The sequence below is a fragment of the Macaca mulatta genome, chromosome 13, assembly GCF_049350105.2.
Source record: "Macaca mulatta isolate MMU2019108-1 chromosome 13, T2T-MMU8v2.0, whole genome shotgun sequence".
Lineage (NCBI taxonomy): Eukaryota > Metazoa > Chordata > Mammalia > Primates > Cercopithecidae > Macaca > Macaca mulatta.
Window position 1 is genome coordinate 54,989,233 of NC_133418.1, and position 23,170 is coordinate 55,012,402.

General features: G+C 44.5%; 1 protein-coding gene across 2 annotated transcripts in view; it reads right to left on the bottom strand.

The window, feature by feature from the left end:
- Positions 1 to 20,157, bottom strand: part of ANXA4 (annexin A4) — a 79,639-nt gene extending 59,482 nt beyond the window's left edge. The window contains exon 1 of one of the 2 annotated variants that reach the window (XM_077958379.1): positions 20,089 to 20,132. The gene's annotated coding sequence lies outside the window, so the exon portion shown is untranslated. 2 annotated transcript variants of the gene reach the window in all.
- Between the last annotated feature and the right edge of the window lie 3,013 nt (positions 20,158 to 23,170).

A 23,170-nucleotide genomic window follows, 5' to 3' on the forward strand; every position in this document is an offset into this window, starting at 1 on the left:
GAATGCCAAAAATAGCTCTTTTAGCTCTTGCTACAAACTGAAAACATTATGGGCTTTCATTCAAAGCCTCAGATGGAGTTGGCACAGCTGCAACATGTGCTTTCCAGCCCTGGATGGCTGTTGCTTATGCTTTTGGAGGCAGCGCCCCTCCAGGCTTAAAGGCACAACTCTTCTTTTGATCACTCAGGGTTGATTTTCCCTGTTTCAGATCAAAATGTGAAGTAAACCATACATAAGAGAGTAATTCTAAGGCTAAAATATAAGTATGCAAAGAAAATGGGAGTAGAAATAGAGGGGAAATTCTTGCCCCCCAGAAAGAGTGCATTTCTGCCAGACTGGATTGTTAGGGTAGAAAAGACTTTAGAGAGCATCCGACCCACCCCTCCACTTCTAGCTAGGAAACAGGCCTATCTACAGGTGAGTGATGGGTTTGCCTTCTGGGCAGTGTGCTTGGTAATAACACGTTAAGTTCTGTCAGCTGACACAAGGTCTGGAAGTTTCTGGCACTGTGGGCAAAAACAAGTTCACCCTGGGATGGGAGATCTATGCCACCCTTCTGATGAGAAAAAGAAGGAAAAGTGCAGGTCTAACTATGGTGCGCCAACTTCCTGGCCTAGTTGCTAATTTTGCATCATGGGCCATTCAGATAAACAGAAACTTTTCCTTCAATGACCACCCCATCCTTCCTCCATAACAAAGTGGTTGGAGCCCTGGAGCACAACCACCTGGATTTATAATCCTCCTAAAGATACCTTCTGACTGGGTGATTTGGACCAAGGTATAGTCTCTTGTGCCTCAGTTTCCTCATGGGTAACATAGAGTTAATAACAATAGTTCCTTTATAAGACTGCAAAAATTAATCAAGTTATTACATCATGTAAGTACTTAGAATGGTGCAGACACTGCGTACTCAACAAATGTTAACTATTCTTCTATTGCTGTTCTTTTCCAAGTAGTCTTTATCACATCTACAGTATTCTAGTATTACCTGTTTAGTGAGCTGTTTAAGGTGGGGTTACCAAATCTACCCACATGAAAAGCATCTGTGGCGTACAGAGTTCAGGCATTCACATTTACCAACAAGTCAAACCAGATTCCTTTGCGGTTCTTCTGGTCACCAAGTCCATAAGGTCCTCAGTGTGTGTCTGTCCTCTGACAAAAGCATTATCCAGTTGTATGAATTCTAAGGCAGCATCTTTCCTCACCAAATTCTCATCCTAGGCCTCTAGTTTCCTGTTTCTAAATTTTAGCAGTGCCTTGCACATAGCGGGCCTGCAAGAAATGCTTGCTGATTAATTGAACTGGCTGCCTCTGAAGCCATAGGACTGACATTAATTGCTATGGCTCCTTGGGCTTCCTGAAGGCCTCATTGCTAGGAAGGACCCTCTCTAGCCTTCCTCAGCCCTTCCCAGGATCTCCTCCTCTCACTTTGTTTCTGAGACCCATCGTATTCTCTAACCAACCATTAGCACAGTATCAAACTCCAGTCACACTGGGGTTTATTTTCCATCCACATTTAATTTTAGACTAGGGGTTTGGATAAGCCTCAAAAGCATTACTCTGGCTAAATGAAGCCAAACAAAGTATTTGTATGAAATGCTAGAACAAACAAAGCTAATATATAGTGCTAGAAAGTGCAAAAGTGGTTGTCTGGGGCCAGTGATTAGGGGCACTGGTGAGGCAGAAGGGATACTAACTGTAGAGGAGCATGAGGCAACATCAAGGGGTGATGAAATGTTCTTTACCTTGATTGGGGTAGTGTACCCAGATACACACATCTGCCAACACTCACTGAACTCCACTCACACCCATTACAATGGCTATTACTCAAAACAGAACAACAGAAAATAACAAATGTTGGTGAAGATGTGGAGAAACTTGAACCCTTGTACACTGCTGGTAAGAAAGTAAAATGGTGCAGCCACCATAAAAACAGTACGGCGGTTCCTCAACAAATTAAAAATAGAATTACCATATAGTCCAACAATTCCTCTTCTAGGTATACATATACCCAAAAGAACAGGAAGCAGGAACTTGAAGAAATGTTTGCACATCCATGTTCACAGCAGCATTACTCACAATTGCCAAAAGTGGAAGCAACGTAAGTGTCCCTCAACAGATAAATGGATAAACACAACGTGGTGTGTGGGGGGTGTGTGTGTGTGTGTACACATATGTACATTGGAATATATACAGTAATATTACTCAACCTTACAGAGGAAGGAAATTCTGCCACATGCTGTAACACCGATGAACCTAAGGACACTATGCTAAGTTAAATAAGCCAGTCACAAAAGGATGAATACTACATGAATCCACTTACATGAGGTACTCAAAGTAGTCAGATTCATAGAGACAGAAAGCAGAATGATAATGCTGGGGGAAAGGGAAGAGGGAGTTACAGTTTAATAGCATAGAGTTTTAATTTTACAAGATGAAAAGAGTTCTGTGAATGGATGGTGGTGATGGTTGCAAAACAATGTGAATATACTTAATGTCACTGAACTGTTACATTTAAGAATGTTTAAGATGGTAAAATTTCATGTGTATTTCACCACAATTTTTAAAAGTTGATTTTAAATGTTAACTCCTTAAAAGAAACGATGACTCATCAAACTAATCACTTAAGATGGGTGCATTTTATGGTGGCATAAAACCTAAGTAAGAGGTCAAGTTCTCAACCTAAGTAAGAGGCTCACAGTGGCCTCTCAGGGAAGCATGCTGCTGTTATCCATCACTCAGCAATGCCCACTCTGAGGCAAAATCCAAACCAGTGTAATCCAGGTGGCTTTTGCACAACATCATGAGTAAAATCATCTCTTCAACTATAATTGTTATTTAAAGAGAAAATGTGTCAAGCATGGTTGGGGTTATATCATGTTTTCTGATCTGTTCTCAGAGTTATTTTAGAATAAAAGTCCCTTGAGGAAACATGAAAGGTCACCTAATTTCATGTTCATCTTTCAGAAACACCATTGGTAAACTATTACAGGTGAGTGTGAAACTAATACTGAAATCCCAACTGGTTGATCACACAGGAACCCCAACACGTTCATCACAAACTACTGGCATTGATCTCCAGTTCTTGTCCGTTCTATCACGAGGGATTCTCATCTGTCCATCTGCGCTTAGGCCCCTTCAGTCTCTCTTTATGGGTCACAAACCACAGGCCTCCATTTCCCAAGGTCCAAATTCCAAGGTTGGCCAGTAATGTTGGTATCTTTTGTTGTCTTAGCAATCATAAGTCTTAGGGATAAAAGAAGAGGACCTTGTCAGAAAAAAACTAAGACCAGGTGTGGTGGCTCACATCTGTAATCCCAGCACTTTGGGAGGCCGAGGTGGGTGGATCACGAGGTCAGGAGTTCAAGACCAGCCTGACCAACATGGTGAAACCCCGTCTCTACTAAAAATACAAAAATTAGCTGGGCATGGTGGTGCACGCCTGTAATCCCAGCTCCTCAGGAGGCTGAGGCAGGAGAATCGCTTGAACCTGGGAGGCGGAGGTTACAGTGAGCCGAGATCACGCCACTGCACTCCAGCCTGGGCAACAGAGCGAGACTCCATCTCAAAAAAAAAAAAAGTACAAGAGGGAAGGGATTTGCAGTGAGTCAGTGATAAAGCCAGACTGTCGTCCTTGTTGGGTTCTATTTGCCTGGAATACAGGCATTATGCAGCCCGGAACTTTCTTTCTGGCTCTAAACACACAACATCAACTACCTTTATTTGCCCATGTGGGGAAAAAACAAAAAGCCTTCTCTTTCCAGATGAACCGGAAAAGCAGCTTCGTTTCCTACACAGATTTCAACTGGCTCCACCTCGGAGATCTGGAAGTGAGCAGAGAGTAAGCACTGCTCTCTTCAAAGTCTCACTTTGTTCTGAGGCCTCCCGCGCCCCGAAGTCATCAAGTTCCAGCTCTCTGGGCAACTCCTCCTCCCCTTGGATCAGCTACTCCCTCTCTGGGCCAGGGCAGGGTTCTGTTCCCACATCTTTCCAAAATTCAAGCTGACTCTGGCAGAAGAGCACAAAAACAGAACTGTAAAATTCTTGCACAGTGGATTTCTGATTCACGTGAGGAACTCAAGCGATCTTCCCACCTCAGACTCCCAAAGTGCTGGGATTTCAGGGGTGAGCCACTGCACCCAGCTATGTTTTAAGATTGATAAAGATTCTTTATCTTTTGATGAATTGATTTCAATTGATAAGATTGAAAAACAAAGGCATGTTACTGATGTACAATTGAGGAGAGTGGCAGAAGCATTACAGCTGGCACAGTAAAGAACAAGAAATGGAACTGACAAGAGAGTTTGTGAATTTACTTAACTTGGAAAGATGCAGTTTTAAAAGTGAGAGGCTTTTCACTTCAAAGTCAAATTCTTCTAAAAAACATGAATCAGTTTTTTCAATGTGCATGCAAATATTAAAGGAAAATTATTTTAGAGTACTTGATCTAGTTATTGGAAAAATTTTGAAGTATGTTTGAAATGATTTGAGCATGTAAATTGATGTGAAACTGAACATTTCATGAAATCTAAACACAGACAAAATATTTGATGAAAAATTTGCATTTAAATTTGGATGTGCTATCAGTTTAAAATACACATTAGACTGCTACAACACAGCATGAAAAGAAGCCTATAAAATATCTCCTTAATAATGTTTATATTGATTACATGTTGAAATGATAATACTTTAGGTATACTGGGTAAAATAATCTATATGATTAAAGTTAATTTTGCCTGTCTCCTTACTTTTTTGAACGTAATTATTAGATAATTCAAACTTGCATTTGTGGCTTACTTTATGTTTATTTATTTTTAAATTAATTAATTTAATAGAGACGAGGTGTCACTCACTATGTTGCCCAGGCTGGCCTTGAACTCCTGAGCTCAAGCTATCCTCCTACCTTGGCCTCCCAAAGTGGCTCACCAGTGTGAGCCACCACACCAAGCCTCACTTTGTATTTCTACTGCATAGCACTACTCTACACATATTTCATCTTATTTGTTAATAATTGTTATAGGTAATGTTGACTAAACATTTATTATGGTCAGATACTGTTCTGAACACTTCACATGAACACTCAGACTAGCTCTTTAAATCACGCACACAAAAACGTGTTTATTTATCTTCTCAGTGCCTTCATTTCCCCATTTGCTAAAAAAGAAAAAGAAAAACATAACATGCACCTACATCAAAATGCTAGAAAACAAGGGAAAAAAACAAAGCCCCATAATATTTAAAAGAAGAGTCTATCTCTCAAAATAATCCACTGAATTATTCAGAAGAAACACTTAGGAAACTATTAGGCATCCTCAGTGTTTGGTAGAATAACACAGCACTCCAAACAGAGAAGATTGGCTGGCACCAAAATATCACTAAATCCTTTCAGACTACAGATTTTGGCTTAAATATTCCATACTCATCACATCAAGGGCAAGATTCATTTTCTATGACCATCCTCTCCTCCCTCTCTCTATTTAATCAAGTGACAAGATATTTTAGATTTTTAAACCATATGTGCATTCAAAAATGACTTACCAACTCATCACTAAATATCACCCTTTTCACTACTGTTTGGTTTCAATGAAATTGTTTTTTCATAAACATGGAATCCCCCCTAAAAGAAATGAAGACTAACTGCAGAGGTCATAGAAAATGTAATACTAATACCTCAAAAAATCACACAAAAAAAGATAAAACAGGCCAGGCGCGGTGGCTCATGTCTGTAATCTCAGCACTTTGGGAGGCCGAGGCGGGTGGATCACAAAGTCAGAAGATCGAGGCCATCCTGGCTAACACGGTGAAACCCCATCTGTACTAACAATACAAAAAATTAGCCGGGCGTGGTGGCCGATGCCTGTAGTCCCAGCTACTCTGGAGGCTGAGGCAGGAGAATGGTGTGAACCCAGGAGGCAGAGCTTGCAGTGAGCCGAGCTTGCGCCACTGCACTCCAACCTGGGCAACAGAGTGAGACTCTGTCTCAAAAACAAAAACAAAAAAAATTAATTGTCTTTTTAATATTAATCTTTATTTAATTTTGAATTTTAAAGATAATATGTGTACACGGCAAAAAAAAATTATTGTTTGGTTTTGTTTTAGCAACCTCAGGATCTTCTGGTAGTAACAATGAAGTATGCATCCTGGACAGTCAGTGCTAGTTTTATTTGTCACTATTAACCTCTCCTTCCCTCTAGCTATTATTATTATTGTTATTATTAAAGTAACCTGTGTGATCTGATAAACTTGTTTTCCAAATCCTGCAGAATCTAGGTAGAGGTAGAATTTTTCACTGCAGTGTTGAAAATAATGAATCTTTCCACACTTACAAATACAAATGATTAACTTTCATAGAATTTTAGAGACTGGAAAGCCGTCAGCAATCATCTATTTCCCCTTTTCATTTTATTTTGTAGATTATTAAATCAACTTTAAACACTGTAAAGGACATTTTTTAAGTAATGTAAACTTACCATCTACTTTCTGTTTATTCCAGTCTTTCAGCATAGTTGTAATCACAGTATGTATATAATTTTGTGTTCTACTCTTCTTAATTTTCTATATTTTATACAATCACCATATTTACTATTTTACTATAGTCTTCTATCAAACTGATATAATTTACTCAATGTCCCTACTACTGGTTGTTCAGATTTTCTATCTCAGAAATATAGTCTTTTTTTTTTTTTTTGACAAAGTCTCTCTCTGTCACTGGAGTGCAGTGGTGCTATCTTGGCTCTGCCTCCTGTGTTCAAATGATTCTCCTGCCTCAGCCTCCTGAGGAGCTGGGATTACAGGCGTGCACCACCACACCCGATTAATTTTCAGAATACTTTTAGTAGAGACGGGGTTTCACCATGTTGGCAAGACTGGTCTCGAACTACTGACTTCAGGTGATCTGCCCACCTCAGCCTCCCAAAGTGCTGGGATTACAGGCATGAGCCACTGTGCTTGGCCTATAATCTTTACAATTAGCTTTGTAGATATTTTCTTCTGTTGGCTTATTCCTTGTGATATCTGATAATTATGAACATTCTAATTGTCCTCCAAATTTATAAGGCTATCCAAAGCCCAACCACCCATAAGTTAGCTTGCTTGCTCAATTTCTTTATTCTTAATTTAATATTTAGGCATAAAATGGAATCTTATTAACTTGCCTGATATTTTTTTATTTTTTTAAGAAACAGGGTCTCACTCTGTTGCCCAAGCTGGAGTGCAGTAGCACAATCATAGCTCACTGCAGCCTGAAACTTCTGGGCTCAAACAATCCTCCTATCTCAGCCTCTTGAGTAGCTGGGACTACAGGCATGTGCCATCACTTCCAGCTACTTTTTAAATTTTTTTTGCAGAGATAGAGTCTCCCTATGTTGCCCAGCAGGCTGGTCTCAAGCTTCTGGCCTCAACCAATCCTCCTGCCTCAGCCTCCCAAAGTGCTGCGCTTATAGGTGTAAGCCTCTGTGCTTGGTCTCCTTTTAACCTTAGTAGTAGGGGTCGGGTACGGTAGCTCACGCCTGTAATCCCAGCACTTTGGGAGTTCAAGACGGGCAGACCACTTGAGGTCAGGAGTTCAAGACCAGCCTGGCCAACATGGTGAAACCCTGTCTTGACAAAAAACAAAAATTACCTGGGCATGGGGGTGCACGCCTGTAATCCCAGCTATGCCGGACGCTGAGGCACAAGAATTGCTTGAACCCAGGAGGCAGAGGTTGCAAATATTTGTTTTCATATTTACTACACTGGGACAGAGATGAAAAAGAATAAGACATAATATTGGGTACACTCTCCCGTACTGCAGGTAGGGACTATAAATTGGACAGTACTTTTTTTTTTTTTTTTTTTTAATGAGACAAAGTCTCGCTCAGCCACCTAGGCTGGAGTGCAGTGGCATGATCTTGGCTCACTGCAACCTCCTTCCCCTGGGTTCAAGCGATTCTCCTGCCTCAGCCTCCTGAGTAGCTGGGACTACAGGTGTGTGCCACCACGCCCAGCTAATTTTTGCATTTTTTTTTAGTAAAGACCGGATTTCACCACGTTGGCCAGGATGGTCTCAATCTCTCGATCTCGTGATCCACCCACCTTGGCCTCCCAAAGTGCTGGGATTACAGGCATGAGCCACTGTGCCCAGCCCTGGACAGTACTTTTGGAGGGCAATTTGGCCATTAGAAAATTGTATGCACCATGCAACAAGAATTCTACTTCTTGGGATTTATCTTTCAAAATATAACAGAAAAGGCTGGGCGCAGTGGCTCACGCCTGTAATCCCACCACTTTGGGAGGCTGAGGTGGGCAGATCACGAGGTCAGGAGATCGAGACCGTCTTGGCTAACACGGTGAAACCCCGTCTCTACTAAAAAAACAAACAAACAAACAAACAAAAAAACAAAAAACAAAAAATTAGCCGGGCGTGGTGGCAAGTGTCTGCAGTCCTGGCTACCAGGGAGGCTGAGGCAGGAGAATGGGGTCAACCTGGGAAGCGGAGCTTGCAGTGAACCAAGATCACGCCACTGCATTCCAGCCTGGGCGACAGAGCGAGATTCCATCTCAAAAAAAAAAAAAAAGAAAAGAAAAAAAAATACACACACACACACACACAGGAGTTCAAGGCCAACCTGGACAACAATATGTATATACACATACAGAAAAATGGCTGGGTGTGGTGGCTCACACCTGTAATCCCAGCATTTTGGGAGGCTGAGGCGGGCAGATCACCTGTGGTTAGGAGTTCAAGACTAGCCTAACATGGTGAAATCTCATCTCTACTGAAAATACAAAAAAATTAGCCAGGCATGGTGGTGCATGCCTGTAGTCCCAGCTACTCGGGAAGCTGAGGCAGAAGAATTGCTTGAACTTGGGAGGCGGAGGTTGTAGTGAGCCGAGATGGTCCACTGCACTCCAGCCTGGGGAACAGAGCGAGACTCTGTCTCAAAAAAAAAAAAATTAATTAACGTAATTTAATAAGTAGTAGGAACACTGACTCTTCCTTTTTTTTAAACTTGTATTCTTCTTTGGGAATTATTGGTGCATATGTTTTGTCCATTTTTAGGATCTTGGTGCTTTACTGACATATACATTATGCATATATTATAAATTTTAATATTTTATACCAAAAATTAATTTTAAGTATGTTTCCAATTTAATATTCTTCTTTTAGTTTTGCATAGTCAAAATTTGGGAGAAAAAATTTAAATTACACCTGTCCATCTTTTCCTCTGTATTCCTCCTTATTATATTTCAATAGTTAGAAAAGTCTCTTTTTCATTGAAATGTTGGTAACTGTTGAGGTGGGTGATGAATAGTTACATGGCGGTTCATTTTGCTATTCTCTCACTTGGGTGTATATTGGAAAATGTTCATAATAAAAGCTTTTTTTTTTAATGCTAGTCCAGGGAAACAGTAGAAGTGGAGAAGGAACAAAGAAATCTCTGTAACTGGCTGTGATCAGTAATAAAAACTTTTTTAAAAAACCATCTCTTCCTCATTGCTAGAAAAATCATCCTATTTTATTTCTACTAGTTTTTCTCCCACCCCTTTCATCTTACAGTTGAGGAAAGGCACCCATGAGGTTAAAAAGTAACCAGCTGACTCTGTGACTCATCTTCCCCCTACTAAACTTAGCCACCACCCTTTCTTTTTTAGGCAAAGCAAAAACACCCCAAGGCAGGGCTATTTGGAAAGGGCTAGGATTCAATTAAAGAAAGCTGGGCTGGTAGCTTCCAAGCGACTGGTGTTTTATTCCTACAAACTTACACCAACCCTAACCCACACGGTAAGGCCGGGGATGCGCTGATAAACCTAATAGCCAGCTCTCCAAGGAAAGGACACCCTGATGTGTAGCCACTTCTTTGGTGTAAATCTGTGCACCCTGACCAATTTCAAGTTACCATTGTGATGTCACTGAACTGGGAGTTGGGAGTAGATGGGCAGCAGCACCCCATTACACATTAATACTAGTCTCACCACACAGATATAATAGACACAAATACCTTCAGGAGCATAGATAATGGCAAAAGGGAACTTAAGAACTACGAAATGATGAATTGTTTTAAATACAAATTACTTATAAATATTCATATTTCAATATAACTTATTTACTCATTAGTTCATATAATTTAATTTTAAATCACAGCTGGCTATATTTAACAATCAGCTTGCAAAACCTCTAAAAATTTAACAGTCAGCTCTCAGGGCCTGATACAAGGACAATTTAGCACATCACTCGGAGATAGAAGAATAACAAAAACAAGATTTTTTTTTCAATCATGGTAACATATATATAGCAAAATTTACCATTTTAACCATTAAAAAAATTTTTTTGAGATAGGGTTGCCCAGGCTGGAGTGCAGTGGTGTGATCTCAGCTCACTTGAGTCTTGACCTTCCTGGCTCAAGCGATCCTCCTATTTCAGCCTCCCAAGTAGCTGGGACTACAGGTGCAGGCCACCATGCCTGGCTAATTTTTGTAGAGACAGGGTTTTGCCATGTTGTCCAGGCTGGTCTTCAACTCCTGAGCTCAAGTGATCCTCCAGCCTCAGCCTCCCAAAGTGTCGGGATTACAGGTGTGAGCCACTGTGCCTGGCCTATTATGACCATTTTAAAGTGTACAATTCAGTGGCATTAAGTACATTCACAATGTCTTGCAACAATCATCACCATCCATTCCTAGAACTCTTCCATCGTTCCAAACAGAAACTCTGAACATGTGAAACAGTAACCCCCTCACCTCAGCCCTTGGTAATAACCTCTATTCCACTATCTGTCTCTATGAGTTTGACTATGGTAGGTACCTCATATAAGTGGAATCATATAACATTATCCTTCTGTGTCTGGATTATTTCACTTAGCATAATGTTTTCAAGGTTTGTCCATGTTGTACCATGTATTAGAATTTCATTCCTTTTAAAGTGAAACCAAAATTTCAAGACCAACATTTAGAGCCACCATCAGTATACAATTAACCAGGCCTGGAGGGAAGATGCATTGACCTCACTCCACCTTCTCACTTCTTTTGGAACAAGCCCAGCCTAGAGTCACCAAAATACAGAAGGCTAGGTGAATCCCTCTATGCAAAACACAGCCAGAGGGGAAGGCCGGGGACAGCCTTAGGTGGGAGCACAAAAGAACCTGGAAAGGATAGGATGTGTGTGGCAGGCATGATAAAATCCTATTATGTCATCTTTTCAATGAACCCAGATCAGTATCATTTGTTCTAAAAGTGTGGTTTCCAGACCAACAGCATGACCATCACCTGGGACCTTGTTCAAAGTGCAATTCTTAGGCCCAACCCTAGATCTACAGAATCCTAAACTCTGGGGATGGGATCCAGCAGTTTGGGTTTTAAGAAGCCTCCAGGCCATGCATGATAGCTTGTGCCTGTAATCTCAGCTATTGGGAGGCTGAGGTGGGAGAATCCCTGAGCCCAGGAGTTTGAGGCCAGTCTGGGTAACATACCAAGACCATCATCTCTAAAAACTAAAAATAAATAAATAATCTTTGTCAAGTGCAAGAATCCCGCCAAGTGATTCTGATACATTCTGAGGTTTGAGAACCCTGGTTTTATAGTAATAATTCTAGACTCAAACTATTGATGTCTAAAAGGTCCCCAAACCACCCCGTGAGCATTTCATAAGTATAGATTGCCAGTCATGACTTTACATCAAGTATGAGGAAATGGGAACAGATATAAGTTATGTTAATGGGGGATGTTATAATACCCTTTTTTTTTTTTTCTTTGAGATAGAGTCTTGCTCTGTTGCCCAGGCTGGAGTACAGTGGCGCAATCTCGGCTTCACTGCAAGCTCCACCTCCCGGGTTCACACCATTCTCCTGCCTCAGCCTCCCAAGTAGCTGGGACTACAGGCGCCTGCCACCTCGCTCGGCTAATTTTTTTTTTGTATTTTTTAGTAGCGACGGGGTTTCACCGTGTTAGCCAGGATGGTCTCGATCTCCTGACCTCGTGATCTACCCGTCTCAGCCTCCCAAAGTGCTGGGATTACAGGCGTGAGCCACCACGCCCGGCCATTATAATACTTTTAAAACACTTGCATAAACATGACTTAGGAAATATTGTGTTTGCCAAAGATTATTTAAACAGCAGAGTTCTCAAAACCATCCACTGCAAACATGCATTACTCCTGGTAGGCCAGATCTGGTATTCTATGATATCTGTGAAACTCCAAATTAAATTATCTTCCCACAGATGGGTGCTGGCATAGGCTGTCAATGAAGATCATTCAGGTTTAGAATCCAGAACTAGAACCAAGTTCCAGTCCCTATTCTGCCCTCCAGATTTAACCCCACCTATGAGAGCTGGTTTATTTTGGCATAAAATTGGGACAGTAGCAGTTCCTGCAATGCACAGACTTTTTTGCAAAAATCAGCAATAATTTCAACCTCCATTACACTTTCCTTCTTCCTTAGGAGCACCTTCTTTCTGTTTAGAGAGTGGGTTTGGTAAACCAGGAAGGTGGGGCTAGCCCCAGCAGGAGATAATAAGTGGTCCAAGGCAACCCCATTTGAACAGCCATGAATGGGTTAGGAGTGGCCATGTGACCCACTTCTGACCAAAAAGAAATAAGGATAAACCTGCTAAGATGCTTTGAAGTTCCTCCAGGCTAAAAAGACAGAGTCAGCCAGCCAAATTCCCCCTTTCTCCTGGCCCTGGATGTTGTCAGGACACGATGTCTGGAGCTATGGCTTCAAAACAATTCTACTTAATATAGATTGTATAGCATCTGTCTAGCTTGTTATATGAGGAAAGTTCTCAAATTCAAAAGTACACAAAAGTCATGTGGGGAGCAGTTAAAATACAGATTTTTGGTGAGGACCCTGGAGATCTTGGGTGGGCCCCAGAGACTTCATTTAATCAAGTTTAAATAAGCAACCCTGGCATTCTCCTCATAAGAATCAGTCCGGGCCCTGTTTCTTACACAAGTGGTTTTCAGTCCCCAGTTCCAAAACCGCCACTCGCTATGTGTGCAGGCACTCACAGTCCTTACTTAAAATTTATTTTGCCCCTATCATGTGCGAGGTATGGCAGGAGAAAGATGGAGGGGGACATGATCTTGCCCTCCCAAGGATCCCAAGGATCTTGCTTCTCCCAAGAGAAACAGAACAGGTATATAACTAGTCTAAGGACAAAGCGGCATGTGAGAACTATTACGAATTGCAGGGTAGAGGAAGATGGACAATGTACCCCTAAGAAATTCAAAGAGCTCTCATGTGACTTAGGCTTTGAACAATAATGCGATTTCAATAGGGAAAGAATTTTCCAGGCAGAGAAAACAGTAAAAGCAAATCTCCCGCTATGATTATGAACATTGAGACTTATTTGGAAAAGAGTAGTTAGTTTGGAGTTGAGTGGGAGTTTAAGGACACCATGAAGGGAGCAAGAGCTACAAAAGTAATTTTCAAAACTGGATCATTTTTGTGGCAGGCCAGGACTAGAGGGTGGACTAGATTTTCTAGGCCATGGGAAACTGTCCATTCACACTGCACACTTGTAGCAAGGCCCGAGTATGTGCTCAGCAGCACTGTGCTAGCCAGAGGGGGCTGCTGGTCCTTGCCCTCAGTGGAGCTCAAAGCTGAAGAGAGGAGGCAGGTATGTGATCAGACATAGTAAGGTGTGAACATTCCCATGCTGGGGAAATCACAGAGTCAGGAGTGTGTAGGAGAGGCCCCTGACCCAGATTATATCAGGGAAGGAGACCGTGTCTAAGATGAACATTGGAGGTCTGGACAGGCTAAGCAGGGAAGCAAGGAGCCATGTTTCTCCAAGGCTAAATCTCTGCCTTGGTTTCCTTCCTGTTACCCAGCACTTTCATTTTATCTGAAAACATTTATTACATAACTTTACCAGGCACTGGGGCAGATGCAAAGGGAAGTAGGGATTTATATCCCAGGCCAGCAGTTCCTTACATGGGATCCTTGGACCCTCTAAGACCTATCCCTCAATACTCATCTGGCCTGTCTCCCATACACCTACAGAATGGATTTAGTTTCTAAGGGACCTCCATCTCCACCTCTGGGACTTGCCTGCCATAACAGACATGCCATTCCTTCAGTGTGCTTTGGCCTAGCTTTCTCATCTCCATGACTGTGCATAAGCCCTTCTTCTCTAGCCCTGGCTCAATATAAAGCTTCCTCCTCCAGGAAGCCTTCTCTGACCACTAATGATACAGTTAGGTGTACCTCTTCTGTTACTCCATGGCAGTCTGCACATATCTGTCAAATTATTATACTAATCATACAGTCCTATGACTTTTGAATCATTGACTTACTTATCCCCCTAAGTCAATGTGTTTCATTCTTGAATCTCTAGTGCCCGTCACTTATATATAAAGAAATGCACCTTTGCCCATTTGGCAGAGGCCACTGACCTCCTGCCTAGCTCTCGAAGACTCTACCCCAAGGTTCTGAGCTGTCTCCCCTCCCTTCAGATGCTGCCCTAAGTCTTGCTCCCACGAGGATGGGCCACCAGAGTCATGATGCAGCACATTGTCCTGCTTCAGCCTCTGCTCCCCACTCCTCACCTGGACCCCCTGGATACTCAGAATGACCTAGATCAATATCAAGTTCATCTTGGACAAGTGGTTTGGACTTAGACTCTCCTTCCCCTCTGAAAGAATTCAGCCCCATGGCTTAATCTCCCAGCCCTGTCTTTTTCAGCTGATTTCCCTTTTTATTTATTTATTTATTTATTTTTTGAGACAGGGTCTCATTCTGTCATCTAGGTTGGAGTTCAGTGGCATGATCTTGGCTCACTGCAACCTCTGCCTCCAAGGTCCAAGTAACCTCCCACCTCAGTCTCCCAGTAGCTGGGACTATAGTCGCATGCCACCATGCTTGGCCAATTGTTTTATATTTTTGATAGAGAAATGGTTTCGCCCAGGCTGGTCTCGAACCCCTGAGCTCAGGCAATCCACCTATTTCAGCCTGGGATTACAAGCATGAGCCACTGCACCTGGCCTGATTCCCCCACTTTTAACCCATTAGACAGAGTGGTAAAGCATAGGATATAGTCATACTGACAAGTTCAAATCCTGGCTATGCCGCTCGTCAGTGTGCAACTTTGAGCAAATTACTCAACCCCTTTGTGCCTCTGTTTCCTCATCTTACATTGGCAATGATAATACTAGTACCCACCTACTATGGGTGAAAATTTAGTGAAATATCATACCAGATGTCTGGCACAGGGTCAGGATCATAGAAGACACTTGGTGAACATTAGCTATCAATGTCTCCAGCAGAGACAGGCAGATCTTTCACAGACTAAGACACAGTCTGGCTGAAGATAGGGTTCCAGGCTCCAAAGTCAAGGTCAGGCCCCTCAGTGCGCATGGCCATTGATATCACCAGAAGAAATTTCTCTGACAAAGGCTCCTGCCCCAGAAGGTCTACCTAGTTTACGGGCCCTGATTTATTCCATCTACCTCCTGTCTCTGCTTCTGCAGCAAAAGACACCCTGGAATCAATCAGACCATTTAAAAACAGAGCTAGGCCAGGTGCCGTGGCTCATGCTTGTCATCCCAGAACTTTGGGAGGCTGAAGCAGACAGATGGCTTGACTCCAGGAGTTTGAAACCAGCCTGGGAAATGTGGTGAAACTCTGTCTCTACAAAAAATACAAAACATTAGCTGGGCGTGGCAGTGCATGCCTATAGTTCCAGCCACCTGGGAGGCTACGGTGGAAGAGTTGCCTGCACTTTGGGAGGCTGAGGCAGGCGGATCACGAGGTCAGGGGTTTCCACCCTGGCAAACATGGTGAAACCCCGTCTCCACTAAAAACACAAAAATTAGCCTGGCATGGTGGCGTGAGCCTGTATTCCCAGCTACTTGGGAGGCTGAGGCAGGAGAATCACTTGAACCTGTGAGGCAGAGGTTGCAGTGAGCAGTGGGTGACAGAGCAAGACTCTGCCTCAAAAACAAACAAACAAACAAACAAAAGAACTATCCTTGAGAAGGAAGCTTTTAGCATTTACCACATTACCTAGAGTTTATACATAATGACCAAAATCTAAGTTTCCTTGGAAAGGTGATATGTTTTTATTAGTGCTTTATTCAATTTATGAAGTATACACATATTCATATAAGTGTTTCTAAAACATAGTTTCTCTGTCGGGCATGGTGGCTTACACCTGCAATCCCAGAACTTTGGGAGGCTGAGGCGAGCAGATTGTCTGAAGTCAGGAGTTCGAGACCAGCCTTGGCAACATGGTGAAACCCCACCTCTACTAAAAACACAAAAATTAGCTGGGTGTGGTGGTGGGCGCCTGTAGTCCCAGGTACTCAGGAGGCTGAGGCAGGAGAATCGCCTGAACCTGGGAGGCAAAGTTTGCAGTGAGCTGAGATGGCGCCATTGCACTCCAGCCTGGGTGACAAGGAGAGCCTCTGTCTCAAAACATTAAAAAAAAAAAAAAAAAAAGCATAGTTTCTCAAAGTGAGGCCCGAATCACAGTCATCCAGGGAGCTGCTTAAATAAGCAGAATCTGCATGTTGTATAAGCTTCCTGGGTGATTTTGATGCACCCTGAAGTTTGGGAACTATAGCTTTAGAAGTTACCTGAGCTTAACCTGCTAACCCTTTCCAGCTCCATCAGAAAAGGGCTGTGGACCTCTGCCTAAACACCTCTAGTGAGAGAGCTCTCGCCAACATCAAGGCTGCCCAGTCTGTGGGTTTTAAAAGCCACTTCCTCAGATTCAACCAGAGCCTATCACCCAGCTCTGCCAAACACCTCGAAGAGCGAGTTTATTCCCTTGTCCACACGTCAAACACCTCTGGCATTTAGGGCTGCTGGCTAGCATGCACCCCCCACACTCACTGCAAACTTCTCTCTCTTTTTTTTCTTTTTATTTAGAGACAGGATCTCACTCTGTCACCCAGGCTGGAGTGCAGTGGCGCAATCATAGCTCACTGCAGTCTCAAACTCCTGGGCTCAAGGGATCGTCCTACCTCAGGCTCCCAAGTAGCTGGGACAACAGGTGCACTCCCTTTCCAGCTGAAACAGTTCTAGTTCATCCAACCCCATTTCACATCAGCTTGACAAGAAGAAAATAAGAAAAAGAAAAACATTTGTTCAAGATTTAGTTAACAACCTACGAAGCCACAACTCCAAATTACTATGAACCAAGCACTGATGGAGTTATGGTAGGGCGGAGAGGATAAGAGAACAGGCTTTTGGGCCGGGCGCGGTGGCTCAAGCCTGTAATCCCAGCACTTTGGGAGGCCGAGTCGGGCGGATCACGAGGTCAGGAAATCGAGACCAGCCTGGCTAACACGGTGAAACCCCGTCTCTACTAAAAAAATACAAAAAACTAGCTGGGCGAGGTAGCAGGCGCCTGTAGTCCCAGTTACTCAGGAGACTGAGGCAGGAGAATGGCGTAAACCTGGGAGGCGGAGCTTGCGGTGAGCTGAGATCCGGCCACTGCACTCCAGCCTGGGCCACAGAGCCAGACTCCGTCTCAAAAAAAAAAAAAAAGAGAACAGGCTTTTGTATCCTGGCAGCTGGATTTAAGCTTTAGTTCACAAATGGTCTGAACTTGACCAAGGATGATGATATGGAACCTTAGGATCCTCAGCTGTAAACCAATGTTAATAACCCCACTGCAGGTTGAAGTGAAGATTAGATAAGACAGTCTAAGATGAGTGTTATTAAAAGTTGCTCCAGGGAGGACACTGCAGTGTCTATCGAACTGCCTCCATACGTAGCCCTAATTGCAGTGAAAACAAACCCTCAAGGGCTAGGTTTGGACCAAATCGCAGCCCAAATCCCAAGCAAAATGTTTTCCAGGTTTCTTGTTTTAGATTTAAAAGGTATATAATTTTTGGATTCTACTTCAAAATATATCTGTGATTGTTTTAGTATAAAAAGTGTTTTTAATCTGAAATATTTGTGTAAAAATGACACTCAAAGAAAATCTCCTCCTCTTGCTTTTGTTTGTTTGCTTGCTTGTTTGTTTATCACCCAGGCTGGAGTGCAGTGGTGTGATCATAACTCACTGTGGCCTTGAACTCCTGGGCTTAAGCGACTCTCCCTCTCCAGCCTCCCAAGTAGATGGGACTACAGGTGGGCGTTACCATGCCCAGCTAATTTTTAAACTTTTTGTAGAGATGGGGTCTTGCTATGTTGTCCAGGCCTCCCCACTGCTTGTTTATTCTGGAACTTCAGGTACTCCCTGGCACACTGCCCACCATCCCCAGTGCCTGCCACTCATCTTGATCTCCCTCGGAGAAAAGCAGGCTTAGTCTACAATCAGATAATAAGTGAGCTCAGGAAAACAAAAGAGTGGCTGGACATAAACAAAGAAACATGCCACTGGACATAAGCCTGGGGATGACCAGGAGACTCACCCTTTAAACACTAAGGCCTGGAGTGGTACACGGCTTGACTGTGCGGGTTACCCTCTAAATTGCTTGCAGAGAAAAATGATCCCTAACCAAATGCAAGAACATCCAGGAGGGAAATTCATAGAAGCCCTTGATCCAGTAGCTGTGTGCCTGTGCCTGTGCCTGTCTACGTGTGAGTGGGGGCAGGGGTGTACTTGCGTCTATATCCTCAATCAACAGAAATCTGACATGAGCTGAATGAGGATGGCCTTGGCCTGATAGGGCTCTGGGGAGTCAGCAGTTCTTGGGTCACTGGGGTTATCCATTTTCTTATTCCTGTCCACTTCCTCTCCTACTTGCTCTTCCATCTGTGTCTGAGAATTCCCTGGCAACGAAAAACCTAGGGTTTGGATGCTGGGCATGGTGGTTCATGCCTGTAGTCCCAGCACTTTGGGAGGCTGAGGCAGGTGGATCACCTGAGGTCAGGAATTCAAGACCAGCCTGACCAACATGGCAAAACCCCGTCTGTACTAAAAATACAAAAAAATAGCCGGGCACAGTGTCGGGTGCCTGTAGTCCCAGCTACTCGCGAAGCTGAGGCAGGAGAATGGCGTGAACCCGGAAGGCAGAACTTGCAGTGAGCCGAGATCGAGCCACTGCACTCCAGCCTGGGCGACAGAGCAAGACTCCATCTCAAAAAAAAAAAAAAAAAAAAAAAAAAAAAAAAAAAATCTGGGGTTTGATTATCAATAGTTACCAGTTACCTCCTGAGTAGCTGGGACTATAGGCACGTGGTGGCATGCACGTGTAGTCTCAGCTACTCAGGAGGTTGAGGTGGGTGAAACACCTGAGCCTGGGAGACAGCGTGAGCTGTATCCAGGCACTGCACTCCAGCCTGGGCTTCAGAAGTGACACTGCGTCTCAAAACAAAACAAAAAATTAAAGGGCAAACAGTAGGGAATGGAAAGGGGTGGTGGGGTGTCATGGACTGGTGGGCAGGAGAATGGATAACTTGGAGAGGGCCACCCTATCTATCCTTCCCACTGTCAGCAGGAGAGAGCAGATGCCGAGTTCCATGAAAAGCACGAGTTATGCAGGACCCACTCTGCTCTATCAGCTCAGAAGACTTGCATTGACCCGGGGGGCACTTCTGCCGGCAAATTGTTGAGAAGCAATCCTCTTTGGCCCCAAAGTCTCCAGCTGGTCAAAGTCATGACAAACTGGTGAGACTGCGCCACCAGCCAACTCAAGTCATGGACCCTATAATGATCAGACTCCGATGTGCCGGGCACTGTGCCGAGGGCATTAGACACACAAGAAGGTAAGACAATGGTAAGGATCTAGGAGAAAGGAATAAGTTTCTTAAATGGAGTAAAGAAAGAATCAAAAAGTAAACTGTAAGAGGTGTTAGGCGCAGTTAGCTACGGTCAAGATTATCTCGGTCCTTTCTTTTTGATGCCGGAGTCCAGCACACGGACTGAATAAATAGCTGCCGTGGTCTCTGATCCGCGTCCTGAGCTGTGTAAGCGGCCCTGGATGTCTGGATGGTGCCAGTGGTTAGGCGCCGCACTCGCCTCCCTCTCGCCCACCCGGAGCGAGTCCCGGGCCCGCTGGCCCCTTCCACCCTGTGGCCGCCCGGGCTTGCCCGCAAGCCGGCGCCGAGCACCCACTCTAGGGCGCAGCGCGGAGCCGGGCATCCCCGCGAGACCGGGCCATATTCCCCGTTCCCCGAGCCCAGGACCCCCGGCCCGGAGCCCCTTTACCCCTCATACCGAGGCCGGGCTGCGCTCCTCCTCTGCGGCTGCGGAGGTCACACCCTGCTGAGGGCCAGACGGCTGGTCTTATCCGGGACGGATCCGCCCCGCTTTGGGGTGGAGACTGAGCCCGAGTTCCTGGTTTTTCCTCTGCCCACGAGACCGGAAAATCCCTCTCTAGGCAAAGCGCACCTGGGGCCCCGGGCCGGGACAGCAGCGCCAGGCGCTCTCTGAGGGGCGGGCCTCGACCCTCGGCGGGTCCGCCCTCCACACGTGCCCGCGCCCCAGGCCGGCCGGATCCCCCGGCCTCGCCCCCTGCCCGGATTGGATAGTGCCGCCAGTACCGCCAGCCCCGCTCCTGGTCCCGCAGGGTGGGAGCAGTTGGATTCTCGGGGTCCCCGTGTCCTGGGCGCTCCACACCCTCGGAGGGCCGAGCCCGGGCCACCTCGCCAGTTCCTCCCTGCGCCTGCCGCGCCCATCTCCGCGCGGAGCCGCAGTCCCGCCTCGAATCCACGCTTCCCCCAACCCCGGAAAACCGTTTCTCTCCCAACGGCAGGCTAGTGCTGAGCCCGTGGCCGGAAAAGTAGAAAGTGAAATCTGAAGGGTACTTTTCATTTCCCTCTTTTACAGGAAAACACATTCCCAAAAGTTTCCAGCACTTCCCTCTTCCCTGTGCGCCCAGCAGGCCGGGAAAGCTTTGGAGTAGGAGTTAGGAGCAGCTCCGGATCTTTCTCTATACTCCTGTGAGTGACTGAGGTTTAGACACTGTCCGTAGCTCCCAGGTTCGACTTGGCGCGGCGCTCATCCCTTGTAATAGTGTTGTGTTTTTATATCTGCTTCCCCTGCTGGACACAGCCTCTTGAAGCCACCAACTAGGGCTAGGTCGTCTTAGCACCCATGCCCAGCACCGATTCCACCACGTAGTGAATGCTTGCAGAATGAATCCGTTGAGTCTATAGGCACATTCAATTTTTTTTAAAAAACAGAGAATAGCCCGTTTGGGGAGTGTTTTCTATCCGACACATCAAAATCTAAGTGGTTAATGGCACCCTTAAAGCTGGAGAGGTAACATTAAATTATTTCATTAAGATGTAATTTTAAAAGGTGGTTTAATATGGTTTAGAGCATGGGTTTTAGGATCAGACTGATTTGGATACTAAAACTGGTTCTGCCTCTTTTGTCTGCATGTGATAACTTAAAAAATTAAGGCTGGGAACGGTGGCTCACGCCTGTAATCCCAGCACTTTGGGAGGCCAGGGCAAGTGGATCGCTTGAGCCCAGGAGTTCGAGACCAGCCTGGCCAACGTGGTGAAATCCCATATCAAAACACACACACACACACACACACACACACACACACACAAATTAGCTGGGTGTGGTGGCATGCGCCTGTAGTCCCAGCTATTCAGTAGGATGAGGTGGAAGAAACCCCCAAGCCCGAGAGGTGGAGGCTGCAGTGAGCTGAGACTGCGCCACCGCACACCGGCCTGGGCAACAGAGCGAGACACTGTCACGGAAAAAAAAAGAAAAAATAAGTAAAATAACTAGCCGGGCGCGTAGCCACGCCTGTAGTCCCAGCTACTGGCCAGGCTGAAGCAGGAGGATCACTCTAAGCCCAGGAGGTCAATGTTGCAGTGAGCTATGACTGCACCACTGCACTCCAGCCTGGGCGACAGAGTGAGACCTTGTCTCAAAACAAAAACAAAAACAAAACAAAACAAAAAATTAAAGGGCAAACAGTAGGAAGAAATGAAATACAGATAATTCATTTCCTCAGCAAGATTAGAGAGACACTGCATCCCTTACAAGCAACAGTTAGTCTGGGTGAGGTGGCTCAGACTATAATCCCAACACTTTGGGAGGCCCAGGTGGTTGCTTGAGGCCGGGAGTTTGGGAGACTAGCCTAGGCTACATGGTGAAAACTTGTCTCTAAAAAAAAAGAAAGAAAAAATTAGGCTACACGAAAAAAATAAAGGTTAGGAATGAAGCAGACGCTGTTGGCACCCCGCTCAAATAATCTTTACTAGGTGGGTGCGTCCAGCCCCAGCTCACTGCCCCCTCACTGCCCGCTTCTGCCGATATTTGCGCTCAGACCAGACTGGGGAAGCCACAGCCAGAGGCTAACTTTTTTAGGGTATAAAAGATGTGACTTCCTTGCTGCATTGGATAATACTTTTTAAATATTGGGAGATTATTTGCCATTTTTTGTGCTATTCACAATGTAACAGCTACAAATATGATACAATTAAAAATGTTAATAGTAAAAAATAAATAAATAAATAAATTAGATGATGGAGTATAATCCAGTGCAGAGATTCAGAAGATGCTCAGAGGACATTGAATAATAGCTTTTCAATTACATTAGGGAAATCCCCAGGGTTGAGAAACCTTGAACTTGGCTGAGTTTGGATTTTGAACATTTATTTGACCATATTTATTATAAACAAATCAAGATAATGCAAATGAATTATTCCCTTGTGAAGTTTTGTTGTTTAAACAAAAAGGAAATATTTCTTTATAAATAAATGACCTGTCACCACTTAAAAAAAAAAAAAAAAAAGGCCAGGAATAAATCTGCGGTACCCTTCATATGCCAGAGCTCCCATGGGATCAGACTGAGGCTAAACTTCATCAAAAATTTGCCCAGTTTCTCCCTCTGGCCTATCCTATTTCCCTCACTTACCTAGAGGCTTCCCTCGAGAATACGCTCACTACAGCACTTGCACTAGAATCCCAGGATCAGGCTCTGTTTCTAGGAAACCTGATCTAAGAGTATTAAAAAAATTAATATAATTGTAGAAATTCAACTCCAAGAAGCCTTTAAATTAAAGACAGGGCTGGGTGCTGTGGCTCATGCCTGTAAACCAGCACGTTGGAACGCCGCAGTGGGAGGATGGTTTGAGGTCAGGAGTTTGAGACCAGTCTGGGCAACATAATGAGACTCTCTCCCCCACCCACCATGTCTCCTAAAAAAAAGAAAACTAGCCAAGCCTAGTGACACACACCTCTAGTCCCAGCTACTGGGGAGGCTGAGGCAGGAAGATCACTTGAGCCCAGGGTTTGAAGCTGCAGTGAGCTATGCCCCTGCACTCCAGCCTGG